Genomic DNA, 12,594 nt, shown 5'->3' on the forward strand with positions numbered 1-12,594 from the left:
ACTCAGCAGTATTTTAAAAATAAACAGGAATAAAATAAAAGAAAGTTACCAGATTTTGCGATATACGGCCCAAAGGGATCCAGAACAGAGGGACGCCCATATACCGAAGTATAGCTCCATGGATTGACCGGTTAGAACTGTGGGGTCCCCCAATACACACCTTCCCCCCACCCCTGAGGTCATACAGAGAAGGAAGGGTCGGATTTGTAGGAACTTAAAAATCGTAATTCCCTAGTTTCCGTCATATCGGTGGGAGGGTCTCTAATCATGAAGATAGGCTGCCATATTTCTTGTCATGATTTTATCTATGCATGAATATCAAGCATGAGGCAGAAATCATAACCAGGTATGGGTTTACGTAGTTTGAGGGGAATTCCTGAGCTTGGGGTGAGGTATGGGGAGGTAATACAATTATCTCTCTAAAGGCAACAACCACCAGCCTGGGGAGAGCAAATCAGCATCTACCTCTCAAAAGGCCACTTGTATTGACATTGGGACAAAGGATTTCCTGTCCTCTTGTATATCAAAGGCTTGCCAATTACACAAGAGGAAGGGGGGATTAGAACATTATAATTTACCCATCTCATATCTTTATCCATCTATCTAGTATCTAACTATCTATCTATCATTAGAGTAGATTCAAGGGGCAAAGGTTGTCAGCTCAACTTTTCTATTGTCCTGAACGGCAACTGATTGATACTGGACAGCTGGGGGGACACTTTCTCTATCTCTTTATATGACAGAGCGCTAGTGAAAATTGGGATATATGAAAGGCATTTACCAAGTATGTGCATCGCAGAAATCTAAGCCTTCTCTATCTGGTACAGAACATATTTAATCAGGGTAAAAAAAAGTAGACCGATAAATTTAAAAACCTTTTTAATAATCCCGGCGATCAGCTGCAAATTGTCACACTAATGAGACAGACGTACCCAGGAAGACATGGTTCTTCTTAGAAGCTTTTGAGTAGGCCACATGAGAGCCTTACAGGAATTTGGTAGTAGATTTAAGAGAAGACACAACAGAGGAACTCCTCTTAAGCACGGGGTTGTTTCCACCAGCTTTAGCGGCGGTGTATATTCAAAAGAAAACTGCCTCTAAGAAGTGAGTTAATCATCCTACTAACTATTGTAAGCTCTGCTCATTGTGCTGACAAGATGTCTGAGGGATTACACTGCAATTGGGGCCTCTTAAAAAGCTGATAAAAGCAACACCTACAGTCAGAAAGTCTACTTTGTGCAATGCAAGCAGTGCTTTAATCATAGCCATAGAGGAAATTGCTTTAAATAAAAGGGTGAATACCTCTAAACAGCCTGGGTGATAAAACCCTGGCAATAAAAAAAAAAAGCAGATATTGAATCAGGCGGGAAGAGGGGGTTTACAGGCTTTGCGATTCCAATAATGAGACTGTGCTTGAGCACACTGGCCCAGAGAACAGCTGATCACTAGGGGCCCCAGTGATAGACTCCACAGATCTATTTCATGACTGATCTTGAGAATGAGCCATCAATAGTTGACAACTGGACGATCCCTTTAAATCTCAACTAAATTCACCTACAAATCTGTAATCCAGGAAAAAACAAAGAGATACCAAGAAGTTTGGCTCAGTAGATAGCCACTAATTGTATGACTTTTCAATTGTCATGATATTAATAAATCTAGTATACAACTGAGATCATCTTGATGGTCGGTAACAGAAGTTCACGTGAGGCGGCCGAGGTTTTCAATCATGATAACTCAAGAAAACAAGCAGATTCTAATATATTAATATGGGTTCTCCGCTGTGTAAGTTTTCCATAGTCAAAAATGGCTGCTGCCACGTGTGAATTCTCCAACGTCTAACAAGATGTATAGCTAAAATATTTCCAACAATCTGAACATAAATGCAGGTTTTCCCCTGTGTGAGTTCTCTGATTTGTCTTAAAAATATTGACAACAGTCAGAATATACAAAAGTTGTCTCCCCTGTGTGAATTCTCTGATGTTTAACAAGATCCCCTTTATGGGTATTTCTCACATTCAGAACATGAAACTGGCTTGTCCCCCCTCTGATGTGCAACAAGAAGTATTTTCCACATTTAGAACATGAAAATGGCCACTCTCCTCTGTGAGTTTTCTGATGTGTAACAAGATGTGATTTGTTCAAAACACATCTTCTACATTCTGAAATGACTTCTTCCCTGTGTGACTTCTTTGATGTGTAACAAGAGTTGTATTACTTGGAAATGACTTCTCTCCTGTGTGATTTCTATGATGTCTAACAAGATGTGATTTTGTGGTAAAACATTTCCCTCATTCTGAACATGAAAATGGCTTCTCTCCTGTGTGAATTCTCTGATGTCTAACAAGATGTAATTTTGTGGTAAAACATTTCCCACATTCTGAACATGAAAATGGCTTCTCTCCTGTGTGAATTCTTTGATGATAAACAAGATGTGATTTCTGGTTAAAACATTTCCCACATTCTGAACATGAAAATGACTTCTCTCCTGTGTGAACTCTTTGATGATAAACAAGTTCTGATTTTGTGTTAAAACATTTCCCACATTCTGAACATGGAAATGGCTTCTCTCCCGTGTGAGTTCTCTGATGTCTAACAAGACCTGATTTCTTGGTAAAACATTTCCCACAGCCAGAACATGAAAATGGCTTCTCTCCTGTGTGAATTCTCTGATGATCAACAAGACCTGATTTTGTGGTAAAACATTTCCCACATTCTGAACATGAAAATGGCTTCTCTCCTGTGTGAATTCTCTGATGTCTAACAAGATGTAATTTTGTGGTAAAACATTTCCCACATTCTGAACATGAAAATGGCTTCTCTCCTGTGTGAATTCTTTGATGATAAACAAGATGTGATTTCTGGTTAAAACATTTCCCACATTCTGAACATGAAAATGACTTCTCTCCTGTGTGAACTCTTTGATGATAAACAAGTTCTGATTTTGTGTTAAAACATTTCCCACATTCTGAACATGAAAATGGCTTCTCTCCTGTGTGAATTCTCTGATGATCAACAAGACCTGATTTTGTGGTAAAACATTTCCCACATTCTGAACATGAAAATGACTTCTCTCCCGTGTGAATTCTCTGATGTCTAACAAGACCTAATTTCTGGGTAAAACATTTCCCACAGACAGAACACAAAAATCGCCTCTCACCAGTGTGAATTTTCAGATGTTCAACAAGGGATGATTTCTGGTTAAAACATTTCCCACAGACAGAACATGAAAATGGCTTCTCTCCTGTGTGAATTCTCTGATGATCAACAAGACCTGATTTTGTGGTAAAACATTTCCCACATTCTGAACATGAAAATGACTTCTCTCCCGTGTGAATTCTCTGATGTCTAACAAGACCTAATTTCTGGGTAAAACATTTCCCACAGACAGAACACGAAAATCGCCTCTCACCAGTGTGAATTTTCAGATGTTCAACAAGGGATGATTTCTGAGGAAAACATTTCCCACATTCTGAACATGGAAATGGCCTCTCCCCAGTGTGAATCCTCTGATGATAAACAAGATGTGATTTTGTGGTAAAACATTTCCCACAGACAGAACATGAAAATGGCTTCTCTCCTGTGTGAATTCTGCGATGATTAGTAAGATTTGATTTCTTGGTAAAACATTTCCCACATTCTGAACATGAAAATGACTTCTTCCCTGTGACAACAGTTTCTTCTTTAACATCTCTTCTGTAAATGTTATGTTGCTTGCTAGTCTGTGATGAATCAGAAGATGGAACCTCTATAAAAGGATCAGATGACAGATGTTTGCTGGGAAGGGCTGAGGGTACATCTGGGATAATGGCAGGCTCTTCATGTGTATCTTGTATGTTACCATCATCTTCCACTGTAAAACCTGAAGATATCAAATGTTCCTCTAAGCTCCTGATGTCGTCATCTTCCAAGAATAAAACAGATTTTAACATTACAATTATATCAATATTTTATAAAAATTTCTATATAAAATATTCATACAAATTGTGAAAAAGACAAGTTACAAAAACCCCGTGCTCTTTTATGTATGAGGTTTTACTTACTTGAATAAGGGGTTTGCAGACATTAGCGAACCTCCTCAAGAATCCAGGTTAGCCTCTAAATTATCACCCGTTCCTCCAGGTTTCTTTTGGAGAGTCGGTACCTTCTGGTGTTTATTCCATTAGCGTAGGACAATAGATACAATACAGGAGTTGCAACGCGAGTCGGAGGGCTTACTGACTAATCTGCCACCTTTCATGAGCATATGACACAGAGACATGATAAAAGTATCAGGTACTTCTTAGAACTGGGGCGACCGGAAGTGTGTACGTGCGTGCATCCAGAAGAAAGTAGCTGCTGAGCTATATCCCGATACACGCTTAACCGGAAGCAGAGGTAAATTTCTAGACACAATTTTGTGCGCATGCTCATCTTGCACATGCTCTTTATACAGATTAAGTATACTTAATAACAAACGAGTGCCACATTTTATATTATTTCTCCAGAACCCCCATACTTTTATTTTTTACACGCAAATCTCCAAAATTTTAACCCCTTAGTGACGGCCCCATTGGGATTGTACGTCCTCACTAAGTGGGCTTTAATCCTAGAGGACGTAGAAACATGCGTCTTCTTAGGATTAATACCCTCTTAGCTGAGGACGTGTCAGCTTCATGTTGTCGGTGCCCGCAGGTAGCCGACAGCATGGAGCTGTCATCTTGGGCTGCGGGCAGCTCCCCCCGGCAATGCAATCGGCGCTATCCAATGGATACCCATCCCAACCAGCTCCCGTAATTACCCCTGTCTTCGGAAATACCACACAGTTCACATTATTACTTTTATCTAAGATTTAGGGGAACACCGAGAAAGGTGCAGACGGGGGGGTGGGGGTGGAGGGGGATTTTTTAACGTGTCAATTTTTATTCCGCACAAGTGGGCAATGGGGCCTGGAATTTATTCAGTTGTGCCCTGCAATCCAACGGGTGTTTCTTCCATTATAGGCCTTGCCATGTGTCCTGTAAGTAGATTAGGGCCACAATGGGTATGTTTCTGAACACAGGACAAACAGGGGGATCCATTTTGGGGCTAAAGTCTTTATTCCTATGTACACTATACAAAAAAAAAAACAGTTTTTAAATTGACAAAATTGCCAAAAAAATGAAAATCGTAATTTTTTCCTTCTGCTTTGCTTAGATTCATTCAAATACTGTGGGTTCAAAATACACAGTACACCCCTAGATGAATTCGTTATGGGGTCTAGTTTTCAAAATGGGGTCATTTGTGGGGGTTCTCTATCGTTTTGGCCGCTCAATGACTCTACAAGTGGGCAATGGGACCTGGAATTTATCCCGTTGTACCCTGAAATCCAATGGGTGCTCCTTCCATTATAGGCCTTGCAATGTTTCCTTTAAGTAGATTAGGGCCACAATGGGTATATTTCTGAACACGGGAGAAACAGGGGTATCCATTTTGGGGTGCAAGTCTTCATTCATGTGTGTGCTGTACAAAAAAGTTGGTTTAAAACTGACAGAATTGCCAAAAAAATGAAAATCACTATTTTTTCCTTTTGCTTTGCTTGAATTCATTCAAAAACTGTGGCGTCAAAATGGGCGATACACCCCTAGATAAATTTGTTAATGGGTCTAGTTTTTAAAATGGGGTCATTTGTGGGTGTTCTATATGGTTTTGGCCGCTCAAGACTTCTACAAAAGGGCCTAAAACGCCTTCAAGCAAAATTTATGTTCTGAAAGACACTGACTACTCCTTCCATTTTGGGCCCCGTTGTGCATCTAGATATAAGATTAGGGCCACAATGAGTATATTTCTGAAGACGGGAGAAACAGTGGTATCCATTTTGGGGTATCAATCCTCATTTTCATGTGCACTATAGGAAAAAAATGTCTTTAAAATGACATATTTGCAAAAATATGAAATTTTATCTTTTCTTCTCTAAATTTAATGAATTTCTGAAAAAAACTGTGGGGTCAAAATACACACGACCCCCCCTAAGTGGATACATTAAGGGGTGTCGTTTTTAAAATGGGGTCATTTAGGATGGTATCTATCATTGTGACACCTATGAGCCTTTGCAAACTTGGCTTGCTGTAAGAAAACAAAGTGTTCCTCAAAATGCTGAAAATTAATGTTAAATTTGTACGTCATCTAAATGGTTAAAAAAAAAACCAAAACCACAAATGCCCAGGGTGGATGAACTAATTGAGAGGTTAGGCCCAGCCAGGTACATTACCACCCTAGATTTAACGAAAGGGTATTGGCAAATTCCCCTCACAAAGGAAGCTAAAGAGAAGACAGCTTTTTCAACTCCAGACGGCTGTTTCCAATATAGGAGAATGCCTTTTGGGTTGAAAAATGCCCCTGCCACGTTTCAGAGGGCGATGGATAGATTGCTAGGTCCCCACAAACGATATGCAGCAGCTTACCTGGATGACATCTTAATATTTAGCCGGGATTAGGAGAGCCACCTCAGTAAAGTTCAGGCAGTACTGGACTCTCCCAGAAGAGCAGGTTTCACGATTAACCAAAAAAAAGGTGCCTTAGGCATGGAGGAAGTTAAATACCTCGGCTTCATAGTCTGAAGGGGTTTGCTAAAACCTCAATGAAATAAAGTAAAGGCCATACAGAATTGGCCCCAACCCCTGACAAAAAAACAAGTGAGAGCCTTCCTGGGGATAGTAGGCTACTACCGATGTTTCATCCCTGATTTTGCCTCTATGGCAGCCCCGTTAACAGAACTCACGAAAGGGAGAAAGTCGGTAATGGCACAATGGTCACCAGAAGCAGAAAAGGCATTTGTAGAATTGAAACGTGCATTGTGTCAGCAGCCTGTGTTGGTGGCGCCTGACTTCAAGAAAGCATTTATAGTCCATACAGATGCGTCTGATGTGGGTCTGGGAGCCGTTATGTCACAGGAGGTTAATGGGGAAGAACATCCTGTCATGTTTTTAAGGCGGAAGCTTACCCCCTGCGAGAAAAATGATGCAATAGTGGAGAAAGAGGCCTTGGCAATAAAATGGGCACTAGACGCGCTGAGATATTACCTACTGGGTAGGAAATTTAAGTTGGTCTCAGATCCTGCCCCCCTAAAGTGGATGAGCAAGAGGAAAGGGAACAACGCCAGAGTAACAGGGTGGTTCCTGGCCTTACAGGAGTTTGACTTTGAAGTTGAACACAGGCCAGGAAAAATCAATGGTAATGCAGATGACCTCCCAAGGGCTTATTGTTTGATGGTTGGTGCCCAGCCCCCTGGCTTGGGGCAGAGGGGGGGGGGGGGAGGTATGTAGTAGAGTGAGAGGTAAAGTGTGGGACGGACGGTACATATCGCAGAGACTACTAGCATCTGTGAGGTAAACCCGGTCCGTCTCTCACTCCAGTACTCAGTTCCATCTGGCCCAAGTAGGTGAGGTGCATAAATGGGCGCAGGTTGCAGTCTGAAGAGGGGTGTGTGCCCTGTGTGAGCAGCAGAGGCTTACAGAGAGTGCTGAGCTGGAGACACTGCACCACGCTGCTGGGAAGGTTTGCTTTACTTTGCCCTACTGGAGTTTACAAAGACGTTTGTTGTTACTACTGCTGGACTGCTTATATAAAAGGACTTTCCTTGAACTTTCCGTTATCTGGAGAAAGCCCGTAATTTTTGCTCATCAAGTCTGAATAAAGACAAGACGCTCAGCATTTGGTCGTGGCAAGGTGTGTTTCCCCCTGCATTGCTACAACACCCAGAGGTTAGCTAGATTCTCCTCAGTATATACACTCCGAGGTGAGGTAGATTCTCCTCAGTATATACACTCCGAGGTGAGGTAGATTCTCCTCAGTATATACACTCAGAGGTGAGGTAGATTCTCCTCAGTATATACACTCAGAGGTGAGGTAGATTCTCCTCAGTATATACACTCAGAGGTGAGGTAGATTCTCCTCAGTATATACACTCAGAGGTGAGGTAGATTCTCCTCAGTATATACACTCAGAGGTGAGGTAGATTCTCCTCAGTATATACACTCAGAGGTGAGGTAGATGCTCCTCAGTATATACACTCAGAGGTGAGGTAGATTCTCCTCAGTATATACACTCAGAGGTGAGGTAGATTCTCCTCAGTATATACACCCAGAGGTGAGGTAGATTCTCCTCAGTATATACACCCAGAGGTGAGGTAGATTCTCCTCAGTATATACACCCAGAGGTGAGGTAGATTCTCCTCAGTATATACACCCAGAGGTGAGGTAGATTCTCCTCAGTATATACACACAAAGGTGAGGTAGATTCTCCCTCAGTATATACACCCAGAGGTGAGCTAGATTCTCCTCAGTATATACACCCAGAGGTGAGGTAGATTCTCCTCAGTATATACACACAGAGGTAGATTCTCGAATGTATATACACAGAGAGGTGTGATAGCATCTCCTTAGCATATACACAGAGAAGCATTAGATTCTCCTCAGTATATGCACAGAGAAGCGTTAGATTTTCCTCAGTATATACACATAGAGGTGAGGTAGATTATACAAATAATTTCCTTAAGCTTTATGTATCACAGATTTTTTCAAGCTTAGAATTGAATACTCAAGTTGTGACCCCTTTACTTTTCCTATGTAGGACCTCAAGAATGGTCATTGCAAATTTAACACTTGTACGACACTGGGAAGTTACATAACATAGGGGGTCACTTACTTTTGCACTTAGCATTGTATAATCAAGTTGTGAATGTTTTAGTTTTCCTATTTAGGACCAAAATAATGGTCATGCCAAATTTTATGTTTATACGACACCAGGAAGTAAGAGAGTTAGTGGCCAGTCAGTGAGTGTTTTCATATATATATATATATTAGAGATGAGCGAGCACCAAAATGCTCGGGTGCTCGTTACTCGGGACGAAATCATCGGGCGACCCGAGCATTTTTGTATTTCGCCGATGCTCGCTAAGGTTTTCATGTGTGAAAATCTGGGCAATTCAAGAAAGTGATGGGAACGACACAGCAACGGATAGGGCAGGCGAGGGGCTACATGTTGGGCTGCATCTCAAGTTCACAGGTCCCACTATTAAGCCACAATACCGGCAAGAGTGCCCCCCCCCCTCCCAACAACTTTTACTTCTGAAAAGCCCTCATTAGCAATGCATACCTTAGCTAAGCACCACACTACCTCCAACAAAGCACAATCACTGCCTGCATGACACTCCGCTGCCACTTCTCCTGGGTTACATGCTGCCCAACCCTCCCGCACGACCCAGTGTCCACAGAGCACACCAAAGTGTCCCTGCCCAGCCTTCAGCTGCCCTCATGCCACACCACCCTCATGTCTATTTATAAGTGTGTCTGCCATGAGGAGGAACTGCAGGCACACACTGCAGAGGGTTGGCACGGCTAGGCAGCGACCCTCTTTAAAAGTAGTGGGGCGATAGCCCACAATGCTGTACAGAAGCAATGAGAAATCCAATCCTGTGCCACCTCCATCAGGAGCTGCACACGTGGGCATAGCAATGGGGAACCTATGTGCCACACACTATTCATTCTGTCAAGGTGTCTGTATGCCCCAGTCAGACTGGTAATATGTACCTTAACAGTAACCACGTTGGTGGTAATGTGGTGGTTACTGCGGACCTAGTAGCACGGTTGTATTTTGTTGGTTTTCGGAATGTGGCCAGGATTAAGTGGGCCGTGGCGGGGGGATGGTGGGGGGCTCTCTTGTTGTGTCGGTAAAGGTGAAATTCTTGGACTGCCACCAGACGAACCAATGCAAAGGCATTTGCCAAGAATGTTTTCATTGTTGGAGGAGGAGGGGGATGTTTTTGAGGCACTACGTGTCCTCTCCACGTGTCCGTGGTTATATGCACCTTAACAGTAACCGCGTTGGTGGGAAATGGCCTCGCCGCCATCATGTCTTTGTGAAGCCTCTGTTTCCACACCCCAGAGACATACCATTAGCAGCGGTATAGGCAGAGCCCATAATTCGTAACATTTCAGCCGTAGCATTAGGACAGGCCCCACTAACATATCACTAGCAGCATTATAGGGGGAGCACAGTATTAGTTCCATTTCAGTAATAGTAGCACTCAAGACAGGCCCCAGTAACAATTCCGAAGCAGCAGTATAGTGGGAGCGCAGTCTTCGTTCCATTTCAGTAATAGTAGCACTCGACAGGCCCCAGTAACAATTCCGAAGCAGCAGTATAGGAGGAGCATAGTCTAAGTTCCATTTAAGTAATAGTAGCAGCCTACACAGGCCCCAGGAACAATTCCGAAGCAGCAGTATAGTGGGAGCGCAGTCTTAGTTCCATTTCAGTAGCTGCAGTATAGCCAAGGCCCAAGTTACATTTATGTAGCTAAAGTGTAGGCCAACCCCACACACCTTTCTGTACCATGAGTGCAGGCGAAGAACATAGAAATTGCTATGATTACACTGTAGGTGAGGGCCCAAAACAATTGGTGTACCAACAGTACTAATGTACCTCAGTAAAAATTGGCCATGCCCAACCAAGATGGCAGGTGAAACCCATTAATCGCTTTGGTTAATAATGTGGCTTAAGTGGTAACTAGGCCTGGAGGCAGCCCAGTTTAACGAAAAATTGGTTCAAGTTAAAGTTCCAACGCTTTTAAGAGCATTGAAATGTATAAAAAAATTTTAGAAAAATTATATGAGTGAGCCTTGTGGCCCTAAGAAAAATTGCCTGTTCAGCGTGATTACGTGAGGTTTCAGGAGGAGGAGCAGGAGGAGGAGGAGGAATATTACACACAGATTGATGAAGCAGAAATGTCCCCGTTTTGGATGGTGAGAGAGAACTATGCTTCCATCAGCGGGTGCAGCCTACGTATTGCTTAGGTATCGCTGCTGTCCGCTGGTGGAGAAGAGAAGTCTGGGGAAATCCAGGCTTTGTTCATCTTGATGAGTGTTAGCCTGTCGGCACTGTCGGTTGACAGGCGGGTACGCTTATCTGTGATGATTCCCCCAGCTGCACTAAACACCCTCTCCGACAAGACGCTAGCCGCAGGACAAGCAAGCACCTCCAGGGCATACAGCGCGAGTTCAGGCCACGTGTCCAGCTTCGACACCCAGTAGTTGTAGGGGGCAGAGGCGTCACGGAGGACGGTTGTGCGATCGGCTACGTACTTCCTCACCATCCTTTTACAGTGCTCCCGCCGACTCAGCCTTGACTGGGGAGCGGTGACACAGTCTTGCTGGGGAGCCATAAAGCTGTCCAGGCCCTTAAAGACTGTTGCACTGCCTGGGCTGTACATGCTGCTCGATCTCCGCACCTCCCCTGCTACCTGGCGCTCGGAACTGCGCCTTCTGCCACTAGCGCTGTCGGCTGGGAATTTTACCATCAGCTTGTCCGCCAGGGTCCTGTGGTATAGCAACACTCTCGAACCCCTTTCCTCTTCGGGAATGAGAGTGGGAAGGTTTTCCTTATAGCGTGGGTCGAGCAGTGTGTACACCCAGTAATCCGTAGTGGCCAGAATGCGTGTAACGCGAGGGTCACGAGAAAGGCATCCTAACATGAAGTCAGCCATGTGTGCCAGGGTACCTGTACGCAACACATGGCTGTCCTCACTAGGAAGACACTTTCAGGATCCTCCTCCTCCTTCTCCTCCTCCTCCTCCTCCTCCTCCTCAGGCCATACACGCTGAAATGATGACAGGCAAGTAGCATGGGTACCGTCAGCAGTGGGCCAAGCTGTCTCTTCCTTCTCCTCCTCATCCTCCTCATGCTCCTCCTCCTCCTCCTGAACGCGCTGACATATAGACAGGAGGGTGCTCTGACTATCCAGCGACATACTGTCTTCCCCCGGCTCTGTTTCCGAGCGCAAAGCGGCTGCCTTTATGGTTTGCAGGGAACTTCTCAAGATGCATAGCAGAGGAATGGTGACGCTAATGATTGCAGCATCGCCGCTCACCACCTGGGTAGACTGCTCAAAGTTTCGAAGGACCTGGCAGATGTCTGCCAACCAGGCCCACTCTTCTGAAAAGAATTGAGGAGGCTGACTCCCACTGCGCCGCCCATGTTGGAGTTGGTATTCCACTATAGCTCTACGCTGCTCATAGAGGCTGGCCAACATGTGGAGCGTAGAGTTCCACCGTGTGGGCACGTCGCACAGCAGTCGGTGCACTGGCAGATTAAACCGATGTTGCAGGGTGCGCAGGGTGGCAGCGTCCGTGTGGGACTTGCGGAAATGTGCGCAGAGCCGTCGCACCTTTACGAGCAGGTCTGACAAGCGTGGGTAGCTTTTCAGAAAGCGCTGAACCACCAAATTAAAGACGTGGGCCAGGCATGGCACGTGCGTGAGGCTGCCGAGCTGCAGAGCCGCCACCAGGTTACGGCCGTTGTCACACACGACCATGCCCGGTTGGAGGCTCAGCGGCGCAAGCCAACGGTCGGTCTGCTCTGTCAGACCCTGCAGCAGTTTGTGGGCCGTGTGCCTCCTATCTCCTAAGCTGAGTAGTTTCAGCACGGCCTGCTGACGCTTGCCCACCGCTGTGCTGCCACGCCGCGCGACACCGACTGCTGGCGACGTCCTGCTGCTGCTGACACATCTAGATTGCGAGACAGAGGTTGAGGAGGAGGAGGGTGCTTTAGTGGAGGAAGCATACACCGCCGAACATACCAC

At 44.6% G+C, this 12,594-nt stretch overlaps 1 pseudogene; it reads right to left on the reverse strand.

Moving 5' to 3' along the window:
- Nucleotides 1-844: 844 nt before the first annotated feature.
- Nucleotides 845-12,594, reverse strand: part of LOC136624334 (zinc finger protein 665-like) — a 330,544-nt pseudogene continuing 318,794 nt past the window's right edge.

Source organism: Eleutherodactylus coqui, chromosome 4 (genome assembly GCF_035609145.1).
Source record: "Eleutherodactylus coqui strain aEleCoq1 chromosome 4, aEleCoq1.hap1, whole genome shotgun sequence".
NCBI classification, from domain to species: Eukaryota; Metazoa; Chordata; class Amphibia; order Anura; family Eleutherodactylidae; genus Eleutherodactylus; species Eleutherodactylus coqui.